We start from the raw sequence: 12,159 nt of genomic DNA on the forward strand, positions 1-12,159 counted from the left end.
AGCTTACATGTCCCTCCTCAGCAAATGTCATGATCTGATTTACATGCTTTTAATCCCTGCATGCCACCTGGATTCACCTGTGTTAGATGAGTGGCCATGGCCACTCATCTAACACAGGTGAATCCAGGTGGCATGCAGGGATTAAAAGCATGTAAATCAGATCATGACATTTGCTGAGGAGGGACATGTAAGCTTGAATTATATTGAACAATTGAAGATGAATTGTATTGAGAATTCTATTTAGCCATTTTTCATAATTCATTTCTTTTTTTGTTTATTAATTTTCTTGTGCAATTGAAGATTTAAATAAATAAATATAAATAAATATAAATAAATAAATATATATATATATAAATAAATTTATATAAATAAATAAATATCACTGGTAAACAGGAACATTTCTCCCTTTTTTAAATATGTGGATGGCTTAGGCATTCTGGACATTAAACATATTTACAAACCACTAAGTGCTTACTTTAATCATTTTCAATTATGGTACAAGTTCTACTAAATACTGATTTAATATTTAAAGTACAAAATATTTCTAAAAAGATACACTACACACATGCACACATTGGGGTTTTAATTCTAAGATTTAGTTAAGGACTAGACTATTTTGGCAACAGAAAGTCATACATACTTTAACTAAAAATAAGTTATAAAATAAAAATAAATTTCAGCAGTTAATAAAACCTGAAACATAAAAGCATCTGCTAGAATTTGTATATTAATTCATTCTTATTTAATGAATTAATGTAACTATTATCTGCATTCTAATATCATTGTTTAAAAGGTTTGTAGAAGAATTAGTAAAGCATAATGTCTAAAAATTTAAGCAGGTATTCTAATTGCCTATTAATTGTATTTTATATACTTATGCCACATGAAAGATAGCACACAGTGTTTTATTTTAAGAAAGACTTCGTTCATTTATTCATTCATATAATTCAATTAAGCATAACAATCATTTATTTATTTATTTATGAGACTTATATACCGCTTTAAGTGCAAGCACTCTCTAAGCGGTGTACACCAGTAAGCAATGTATATATATATATATATATATATATATATATATATATATATATATATATATATGTATATATATATTTATTTACATTGCCCCCAACAATCTGGGTCCTCATTTTACCTACCCCGGAAGGATGGAAGGCTGAGTCAACCTTGAGCCGGTGAGATTTGAACCGCTGACCTGCTGAACACAGTCAGCTCTTATTTTACCTAAATCTGAGATTTCCCCCCCCCCTTGGATTCCTTTACCAGCATTCAAAATTATCTTGTTTTAGGTCTTATTTTCATATGCATTTTGAGAAAGATCTCCCCTAAATCCTTTGATATTTAGCAATTTATATATCTATTCATATACATATACAAGCCATATACATAGGCTTCATTATTTATGGCCGTATTATTTGTGTTATGTTTTCATGGTTGATAAATAAAGACCTGATATGCAGTAAAGGTTTTCAGAATAACAGAGTTGGAAGGGACCTTGGAGGTCTTCTAGTCCAACCCTGTTTATACATGAAACCCTGTACCATTTCAGACAAATAGTTGTCCAATCTTTTCTTAAAAACCTCCAGAGACAATTTCTGGAGACAAATCATTCTACTGATTAATTATCAGGAAATTGCTCCTTATTTCTAGGTTAGTTCTCTCCTTGATTAGTTTCTATCCCCTGCTTCTTATCCTGTCTTCAGTGCTTTTGCTCTTCCATACTGGAATTTGCAAATTCCATCTCCCCCAATTTGCCCTTGATTGCTGGGAGAGAAGGAAGCTGGAGGTTTGCAAGCTCCATCTGATTCACGCTGCTATACTGCCTGATCTCCATTGAGTAATTGAGTACCATATTTTCCGGCGTATAAGGTGACCCGGCGTATAAGACGACCCCCGACTTCGGTGCCGAGTCACATTTCTAGAAACTCGTCTTATACGTCAGAAGCTACCGTTATTTCCGGCGTATAAGACAACTCGGCATATAAGACGACCCCCGACTTCGGTGCTGATTTCAACGCTTTCGAAAGTCGTCTTATACGCCGGAAAGTACGATATATGCAGGGACCCAGTGGGATAGGTGAGCACTGAAGAACCATGTGCTCCATTATAAGAGCGAATGATTTCAGGAGTGTTGCAGCAGTTATAATTTTGACAGCAAAGTTTAAGTTTAATAATACTTATTTGAAAAAAAGTCTCTTAGTTTTCAATAGTATTTTATTTCTCAATATTACATTTAGAGAGTAAAGTTAATTACAAATTACTGATATACAATTGTTTGCTGATATACAATTGTTTGCTAATCTACTGCATTTTCTACTTTAATTTATTAACAAGAAGCTTTTTTACAGTTTGACCCTCAGTTTACAGTTCAGGAGACTAAAAATTTCCAGAATTTAATTTGTATTCATCAGTTCTTTCCTGTCTAGCTGAGGAAAAAATAAACCTCTAAAATGTCTCCAACTTAAATACATACATTTTTAGCAGATTACTCTAACTTGGTGGTAGGGAAAGAAAAACAGGGAAATTTCTTTATGGTTAAAATACGTTGCTAGGGTTGCAAAATGTTTTCCTACCAGCTACGGCCACTTGAAAAAAAATTTCCCACCCCCAAATCCCATCAATATAGCAGGAGGGCTACTTAGAAGTTATTACCATTACCTTACAGTATATTTCAGAAATACTCGCTACTTTCCACTGAAACTATTTGGAAAAAGTGGAAAATAATATTATTCTGAACTTTAGAAGGATGGAGAAAGCATAGTCATTACAACAATTTAAAATGTTCAATATATTAACACATTAATTTCAGCCTTTTTAAAAAGTAATATCATATATTAACAAATGAGCTAATAGTGTAAAACATTTATAGCTTAGAACACATCTATGTAACAAAATAGTATTAGCATACAATATGCTACTATATCACACTATAACCTGTGTGTGTTTACTTAAAATAAAGCCACTGTTTTCAGTAAGACTACTGTTAAGAATATAATAATCTTTCTTACATATACCTATCTGGGAATAACTTCGGAATAGTTACAGTTTAAATAATTTGATTGTGTATTGTGTTATGAAAATTATGGAAAATTTCCTCTTTCTTGACTAAAGAGGGAGGAAAGGCTATATTATTTGTACATTTTCTATTTCTTGCTGTTCTGCTGGAAACGCCTGATGAATATTCTTACTCAAGTTCCTGATAATTAATATCCTTTTTTTAACATAAGGAGCGTTGGCTTACTTGAACGCCTCTTCTCAGCATGATGATGAAGAATCCATCAATGGGTTATTTCAGTCCTCCTGCCCAATCAGACTAAGTTGTCAAGTTGTCACGCCCCTGGTTGACTGGAACCTCCCAGTTTCATCAACGGTGTAGCCAATGACAACATATCAATGTGATGACTCTCAAAGCAGATACAAGTAAAAACAACAAGCCCCTGACATAGATATAACTGACCTCTAGCAGGGAGGGCATGGATTCATCATCATCATGCTGAGAAGAGGTGTTCAGGTAAGCCAACGCTCCTTCTCCAGCATAATGACTGAAGAATCCACCAATGGGATGTGCCAAAGCTCCTGGAGTCTCTATGGGTGGGAGTCAGTTGGGGCCTGTGATCCTGATGTAGTCACTATCTGTTGTAAAATATGCCTACCAAAGGCAGCCTCAGCCGAGGCAAATTTGTCTAAACAGTAATGTCTAATGAAAGGGGAAGGCGAGGACCATGTCCCTGCCCTGCAAATATCCTCAATGGATGCTTGAGTTGCCCACGCCGCCGATGTGGCAGCACTGCAGGTAGAGTGAGCCGTCACATAACTAGGAACAGGCAGGGCAAGTGATACATACGCACTTGCAATGCAAGCCCTGATCCACCTACCTATGGTGGAGGCTGACACCTTTTGGCCCATGGAAGAAGGCTGAAAGCATACAAACAAGAGTTTCAGACTTACGGAAGGCCGCCATGCACTTGATATAACAGCGCAAGGCTCTCCGTACGTCCAGTGAGTGCCACTGCCATTCCAAGTCATGCGATAACCTGTGATCTATGGAACACTGTGTTTATTTTTGGAATAAATGAGGGATCTAACCTAAGAACCACCCTGTCCTTGTGAAACATGCACAGGTCCTTCCTGATCGATAAAGCGGCCAGTTCCGATATGCGTCTGGCAGAGGTAATGGCTATCAGGAAGGAGATCTTAAGAGACTGGTACCACAAAGAACATGTTCTAAGTGATTCAAAGGAAGATGAGGTTAGTGCTTGCAGAACCCGGGGTAAGTCCCAAGAGGGATATCGATGAACCACAGAGGGTCTACTATTGGTGACTCCCTTAAGAAAGGAACAGATCGTGGGGTGCTGGGACAAAGACTCTGAAGAGTCCCAGGAAAGCACTGTGGAAAGAGCCACTAGCTGTCTACAGATAGTGTTGGGCAACAACCCCTTGTTGACGCCCTCCAACAGGTAGTCTAATACCTTAGGAATGGTTACCTGTGACAGACTCACGTGATCCTTGTCACACCAGCGACAGAAGCTCCTCCACGTATGGTCGTAAATACGATTAGTCGTCGGTCTCCTGGCAGCCTGGATCATATCAATCACCCCTGATGAATATGACTCTCGAGTCAGGGTGTGGCGTTCAAGTGCCAGGTGGTCAACTGAAGCCATTGGGGGTCTGGATGCTGAAAATCCCCCTGCATCAGCCCTATGCGACTGTCTGGGATCCTCCACGGGGCTGAGACAGAGAGGCTCACCAGGTCTGCGAACCATGGTCTTCTGGAGCAATCAAGATTAATTCCGCCTGTTCCTCCAGGATCTTCCTGACAACTGCTGGAAGCAGAGGCAGTGAGGGGAAGGCGTACAAGAGGCCTCGCGGCCACTGGCTGCGTAGGTCATCCGCCCCCTCTGCTCCCCAAGAGGGGAACCGAGAAAGGAATCTGGGCAGCTGGGTGTTCTCTGGCGAGGCGAACAGGTCCACGATCAGATGACCAAACCTGTCCGAGATCTCCCTGAAGACATCCGGGTGTAACTTCCACTCCGAATGGTCCACTATTGACCTGCTGAGGAAGTCTGCCTGCCGATTCGCCTCTCCCGAGATGTGCTCGGCCCTGATGGAATACAGGTTGCTCTCTGCCCAGGAGCCCAATGCTCGAGCCTCGGTCATGAGTGACCTGGACCGGGTGCCCCCTTGTCGATTCACGTGAGCTTTTGCAGCCACGTTGTCTGTCAGGACCAGCATATGTTGCCCTTTGAGCACTGCGTGAAAATGCTTGAGAGCAAGGTGGATCGCTCTGAGCTCCAACCAATTTATGCTGTGCCTCAGGTCTGTCTGTGACCACTGACCCTGAGCCATCTGGGTTTGGAGGTGTGCTCCCCAACCGAAGAGACTTGCGTCCATGGTCACACTGATGCGACGGGGCTCTTTGAAGAGAGTCCCCTTGTAAATGGCCGAGGATGTCCACCAACCGAGAGACACACCTGACGAGGGATGCGTACCAACTGGTTGGAGGTACTAGTGTGTTGTCTCTGGTACAGGAGCAGAAACCACTGGAGGGTCCGAGAATGTAGTCGGGCCCATGGCACTATTGCTATGCAGGATATCAACTTGCCCAGGAGCTGAGAAAGGAGAGCCAATGACACAGCCCTGCTCCTACGTACTCTGAGTGCCAGGTCTCTGATACTCCTGTGCCGCTCCGACAGATACACGTGACAAGAGTCCGTGTTTATTACCGTGCCCAAGTGTAACAGGCGGATCAAGGGATTTGTCTGGCTCTTTTTGAAATTTATCAAGAATCCGTGGTTCTGTAGAGACCTGATCGTGAGGGCCAAATCTGACTGGGCGGTTGAGACTGATTGTGACTGGATCAATATGTTATCCAGGTAACACTGGACGCGCACAGGGACCAACCTTAAATAAGCTGCCAGCACCGCCAGGATCTTGGTGAAGACCCTGGAGGCGGAGGAGAGGCCGAATGGGAGAGCCCTGTACTGGAAGTGGCGGTTGAGATAACAAAACCGCCGATACCTGCGATGTTCCGGGAGGATAGGAATGTGCAGGTATGCCTCTTTTAGATCTATTGATGTCAAGAGATCTCCTCACCTGATACTGCTCAAAATGGAATGTCACGTTTGCATCTTGAACCTCCGGTATTGTAGGTGGAGGTTCAGCCCCTTGAGGTCAAGGATTGCTTTCCATCCCCCTGAAGATTTGGGGACTACGAATAGGATAGAGTAATACCCCAATCCCTCCTGGTTCAGGGGGACCTCCTCTATGGCCTTGGTGCTCAGTAGATGTCGAATGGTGTCCTCCATAAGCCCTCTTTTTACCGGTTTCTCATGGCAGGACAAGAGACAAAATGAACTCCAATGACAGGCCTTCTCTTATGGTGCGCAGAACCCAAGAGTCTGTGGTCGTGATTTCCCATTGGTGGATGAAAAGAGTAAGTCTGCTGCCAATGGGAGGAGTCCCCCGAGTCACTTGGCGCGACGGACGAGATGACCCTCTCTGCCACGAAAGGAAGGCTTGTTCTGGGTCTGGTACCGGGACCTGTCCCTATAGTTAGTTCTATCAAAGGAGCGTTCTGTCTTAGGAGCTGGGGGCCGGTAGGATTGTCCCGTCTCTACCATAGCTCCAGTCCAAAAGGACTGATGGTGACCTTAGGGGAGGAAGCGCCTGTTAGTTCTCCTAAACAAATGAGAAATAACTTTCTGTTTTTGCTTATTTTCAATGAGATATGGAGTTAATGCCTCCCCAAATAATCTGCCGCCTTTGAAGGGGGCTGTGGCCGCTCGCCACTTGTGTTTGCTCTCGACCCTCCAATTTTTATGCCAGGGTAGCCTCCGAGCGACTACACTGAAAGCCATTGCCCTGGTTGAGTGTTTGGCTGAGTATAGGGCAGTGGTTCTCAACCTTTTTAATGCCACGACCCCCAACCGGTCGTAAGTCGAGGACTACCCAACCAATCGTAAGTCGGGGACTACCCAACCGGTCGTAAGTCAAGGACTTTCCCTGCCCGGGAGCACCGCACATGCGTGGTGCTGCCTCCTGCGCCAGCCGAGGCGTAGCTGGCAAGCGGCAGACACGGTGCAGGCCGACCACCGGATGGGCCACCAGCTGGCCCAGCCCAACCCTCCCTGCGCCCGCCGGCCTCCCACCTCCCACCCCTGGCCCTCTTTTACTTACATTTTTAGTAGTTGCTCAGCAGGGAGGGGTGGAAACTTTCAGACAGCTCGCCTTTGCTGCAGACAACTTGCAGCACCGTTTGCAGACTGGGACTTTTGGTGCACTCAGCAGGGCAGAGACAGCCTGGACAATTCCTATTGGCTTTTGAAAGCCAATAGAATTAGACTCTATTCAAGAGAGTCTATTCTATTGGCTTTCAAAAGCCAATAGAATAAAAGGGAGTAGCACAGCTAAGGAAAAGGGGAAAAAAATGGCGGACTGCATTGTTTGGCGACCCCGTGAAATGGTCGTTCGACCCCAAATGGGGTCCCGACCCACAGGTTGAGAACCACTGGTATAGGGAGACATCAGCCATATACTCAGATGTCACTATGAGTTTGGTCAGATCCTGATGGATCCTGACCTCCTCCAGGGGAAATCTGTCCTGTAACTGCTGAAGCCAGGTAATGGAGATTCTGGTGAAGAATGAGGTGGAAATTGGCGCCTTCGCTGCCCATGTAGATGCCCCATTCGTCCATGGGGGGTCGGAGGCTTGTGCACATTCTGATAAGAGACGCGTGGATGAATCAATTAGTCATGCAGCAATCACAACAAATGTTATGATTGGTCGACCTGGACCCATTATGCGGTCCAGAAGTCGAGCGCAGGCGTTAACTGCAATTTTGTTAAAAATCCTTCCACTTCTTAGTCTTTTTTTCCTACAATGAGGGAAAAAAATTATTAACATTATAAATGTTTACTCCCATTGATTTATGTACGCCCTGATGATGTTGGCAGAAGCCAACGAAAGCTAGGTTTCACCCAGTTCTCCTCTGAATCATTCAGATGTTCATTGAAAACTTCAGACGGGCCTGTACATGTGTTTTCTTGAGCAGGAGGATCTTGCAGGCGCTGCTGGATTTCAGTCCTTCACAGCGTAGTGTATTACTGATTGTTTTCTTGGTGATTATAGTCCCAGCTGCCTTGAGATCATTGACAAGATCCTCCTGTGTAGTTTTGGCCTGATTCCTCATCATTCTCATGATCATTGAAACTCTACGAGGTGAGATCTTGCATGGAGCTCCAGCCCGAGGGAGATTGACAATTATTTTGTGTTTCTTCCATTTGCAAATAATTGCACCAACTGTTGTCACCTTCTCACCAAGCTGCTTGGCGATAGTCTTGTAGCCCATTCCAGCCTTGTGTAAGTCTACAATCTTGTCCTTGACATCCTTGGCAGCTCTTTCGTCTTGGCCATGGTGGAGAGTTTGGAATCTGATTGATTGCTTCTGTGGATAGGTGTTTTTTATACAGGTAACAAGCTGAGATTAAGAGCACTCTCTTTAAGACAATGCTCCTAATTTCAGCTCATAACCTGTATAAAAGACATCTGGGAGCCAGATATCTTTTTGATTGATAAGAAATCAAATACTTATTTCATTCATTAAAATGCATATCAATTTATAACTTTTTTGAAATGCATTTTTCTGGATTTCTTTGTCAATGGGGAAAGGTACAAAATCAGCAGGGGATCAATAATTTTTTTCCCTCACTGTAGGAAAAAAAGACTAAGAAGTGGAAGGATTTTTAACAAAATTGCAGTGATCATTTATGAATTTCAACTCTGAAACATTTTTGTATGTCTAATGCATTACATCAACAGTAAAACATTTACTAAAATTTGAAGTTTACATGTACTAGGTTATAAGGAAATAAATATATTATTAATCATACCTAGTATAGGTTATCCTACTACAGGTAGCCCTTGACTTACTACAGTTCATTTAGTGATCATTCGAAGTTACAACCACATTAAAAAAAGTGACTTATGACCATTTTTCACACTTATGACTGTTGCAGCATCCCCATGAACCTGTGATCAAAATTAAGACCTTTGGCAACTGACTCATATTTATGATAGTTGCAGTGTCTGGCTGGGGTCCTGTGATCTTCTTTTGCAACTTTCTGACAAGTAAAATCAATGGGGAAGCCAGATTCACTGAACAACCATGTTACTAACTTGATAACTCCAGTGACTCAGTTAACAATTGTGGCAAGAAAGGACATTAAATAGGACAAAATTCACTTAACAACTGCTTGCTTAGTAACAGAAATTTTGGGCTCAATTCTGGTTGTAAATAAAGGACTACCTGTACTAGAATACAAGTAGTCCTCAACTAACAACTATTCATTTAAATGACCATTCAACGTTACAATGGCACTGAAAAAAGTGACTTGTGACCATTTTTCACACTTAAGACCATCCCCATTCAGCATTCACATGGTCACGTGATCAAAGTTTGTACACTTGGTAACTGGTTCATATTTATTACATACCCAAGGGTCATGTGATCACCTTTTCTGCTCTTTTGACAGGAAAAGTCAATTGGAAGCCAAATTCACTTTACAACTATGTTAGTAACTTAATAATTGCAGTGATTCACTTAACAACTTACTTAACAACTGCAGAGGCAACTGCCAGATAGGTGAACTAGACATCCAGTTATGAGGCCACTTCCATACCACCCAATAAAAATATAGTTTCTATAGATAAACTTTTAAAAATTCCAACTTCTGCCTATTATTCATTATCACTACACCTGAACAATGTGACTTTATGGAACCACAAGGATTAAATTTAGTGATTATATATGAAGTAAAGGTATAGATATTAAAAGAAACTAGTTCTTATTACTAGTGCTTATTTTTATACTCAACTTTGCATGGACATAATGGAATCTAAAACAGGCTGCAACATGCCAGCAACCAGGCCACTCAAACAAACAAAGTCCCATCTGTGGGATGCAAGCAGCAGGCAAAACCACACCCCCTCCAGTCCAAGGAAAAAATTTTCTCCACGGAAACCAGTTCCTGGTATCCAAAAGGTTGGGGGCTACTGATTTAAAAGATTATTAAGAAACACCATGTTTCAAGAGCAGAGAAGAACGAAAAGAAAAAAAGGGGCGTTGTCTTACCTGAACGCCTTTTCTCAGTACAGAGATGGAGAATCATCCACCAATGGGTTTTCTCTGTCTGCCTGCTCTTGAGACCAAGTAGCCAAACTTGACACGCCCCCTCTTGCTAGAAGATCCAGTCTTAATGAAGGCGAAGTGACTGAAAGTGGACGAGGTGTTGGCTCTCAAACCCTTAAATGCAGCCTAACTGACCTAAAGGGGTGGGTGTGGATTCTCCATCTCCATACTGAGAAAAGGCATTCAGGTAAGACAACGCCCCTTCTCCAGTACAGGAGATAGAGAATCCACCAATGGGACATACCAAAGCCTCACTGTCCCAATGGGTGGGAAACAGATAAGGCCGCAATAGTGTCCCCAGAGACCACTTGCTGGAGGACCCTCCGACCAAAGGAGACATCCGCTGAAGCGAAGTGGTTGATCCTGTAATGGCATACAAATGGGGAGGGGGAGGACCATGTCGCAGCCCTGCAAATTTCCTTGATGGATGCCTGAGTGGCCCATGCCGCGGAGGTCGCAGCACTGCAAGTGGAATGGGCAGTAAGATGACTTGGAGCCGGCAGGGAAGAGGCCTGGTACGCCTCCACAATACAGGTCCTGATCCACCTGCCAATAGTACTAGCAGAAACCTTCTGTCCCAGAGAAGCCAGACGGAAAGAAACAAATAGGGCCACAGACCTACGAAAAGGCTCCGTACGTTTCATATAACGCCGCAGTGCCCTGCGGACGTCCAGTGTGTGCCACTGCTGCTCCAAGTCATGGGAAGGATTGGGGCAAAAATTTGGTAAGATGACTTCCTGTGCGCTATGGAAAAGCAAATTTACTTTAGGCACAAATGCAGAGTCCAGGCAAAGGACCACCCGATTGCTGTGAAAGATTCAAAGGTCATTCCTGACTGATAGAGCAGCTAGCTCAGAGATACATCTGGCTGACGTGATGGCGACTAAGAACACAACCTTAAGAGATAGATTCCGTAACGGAATAGTCATTATGGGCTCAAAGGGTGGTTTTGTTAGAGTATGAAGGACGCGAGGCAATTCCCAAGATGGGTACCTATGTACCACCGGAGGTCTGGTGTTGCATGCACCCTTGATAAAGGCGCGAATCCTGGGGTGGTGAGTTAAGGGAACTGAATCCACACAAGTGAGTAATGTTGACAGAGCTGCCACCTGTCTATGAATAGTCACAGGTGCCAGGCCTCTGTCCAGACCGTCTAGCAGATAATCTACGATCTGAGGGATGGTCAATTTGTAGATATCTAGTTGTCGCCTTCTACACCAATGGCAAAAATTTTTCCAAGTAGAATCATAAATGCGATTGGTTGCAGGGCGACAAGAGGCTTGAATCATGGTGATTGCATGGGGAAAAAACAATTCTTGTGTCATGATGCTGTGCTCAAGAGCCAGACGGTTAAGTGCAACCATTGAGGGTCCGGGTATTGGAGGTTCCCCTGGTGCAAGGATACGTGATGTGGAGGAATCTTCCACAGAGGAGACCGGGAAAGATTCACTAAGTCGGCAAACCACAGCCTCTGTGGCCAGTACGGGGCCACGAGGATCACTTCCGCCTGCTCCTGCAGTAGTTTGCGGATGGTTGCCGATATAAGTGGGAGTGGAGGGAATGCATAGAGGAGACCTCGTGGCCACGGGTTCCGCAAAGCGTCCGTCCCTTCCGCCCCTGGAAGGAAGTAGTGGTAGTAGTAGTACCTGAGGAGTTGGGCATTGGTTGACAACACAAACAGGTCGAGGATCAGCTGGCCGAACCTGTGGGAGATCTCGGAAAACAGATCCGGATGCAATCCCCACTCCGAGGGATCCACCGTAGCTCGACTCAAGAAGTTTGCCTGTTGGTTCTCGACCCCCAAGATGTGTTCGGCCCTGAGAGAGGCCAGGTTGGACTCTGCCCAGGAACCCAGGAGTCGTGCCTCGGACATGAGGGACCTGGTGCCCCCCGACGATTGACGTGTGCCTTGGATGTCATGTTGTCCGTAAGGATCAGAACATGATGACCCCTGATC

General features: G+C 43.8%; 1 protein-coding gene across 1 annotated transcript in view; it reads right to left on the reverse strand.

Moving 5' to 3' along the window:
- ANKRD28 (ankyrin repeat domain 28) overlaps nt 1-12,159 on the reverse strand; it is a 98,904-nt gene that overhangs the window by 68,385 nt on the left and 18,360 nt on the right. The window lies entirely within an intron of this gene.

Source organism: Crotalus tigris, unplaced genomic scaffold, assembly GCF_016545835.1.
Source record: "Crotalus tigris isolate CLP2741 ecotype Arizona unplaced genomic scaffold, ASM1654583v1 scf7180000023722.550826, whole genome shotgun sequence".
NCBI lineage: Eukaryota > Metazoa > Chordata > Lepidosauria > Squamata > Viperidae > Crotalus > Crotalus tigris.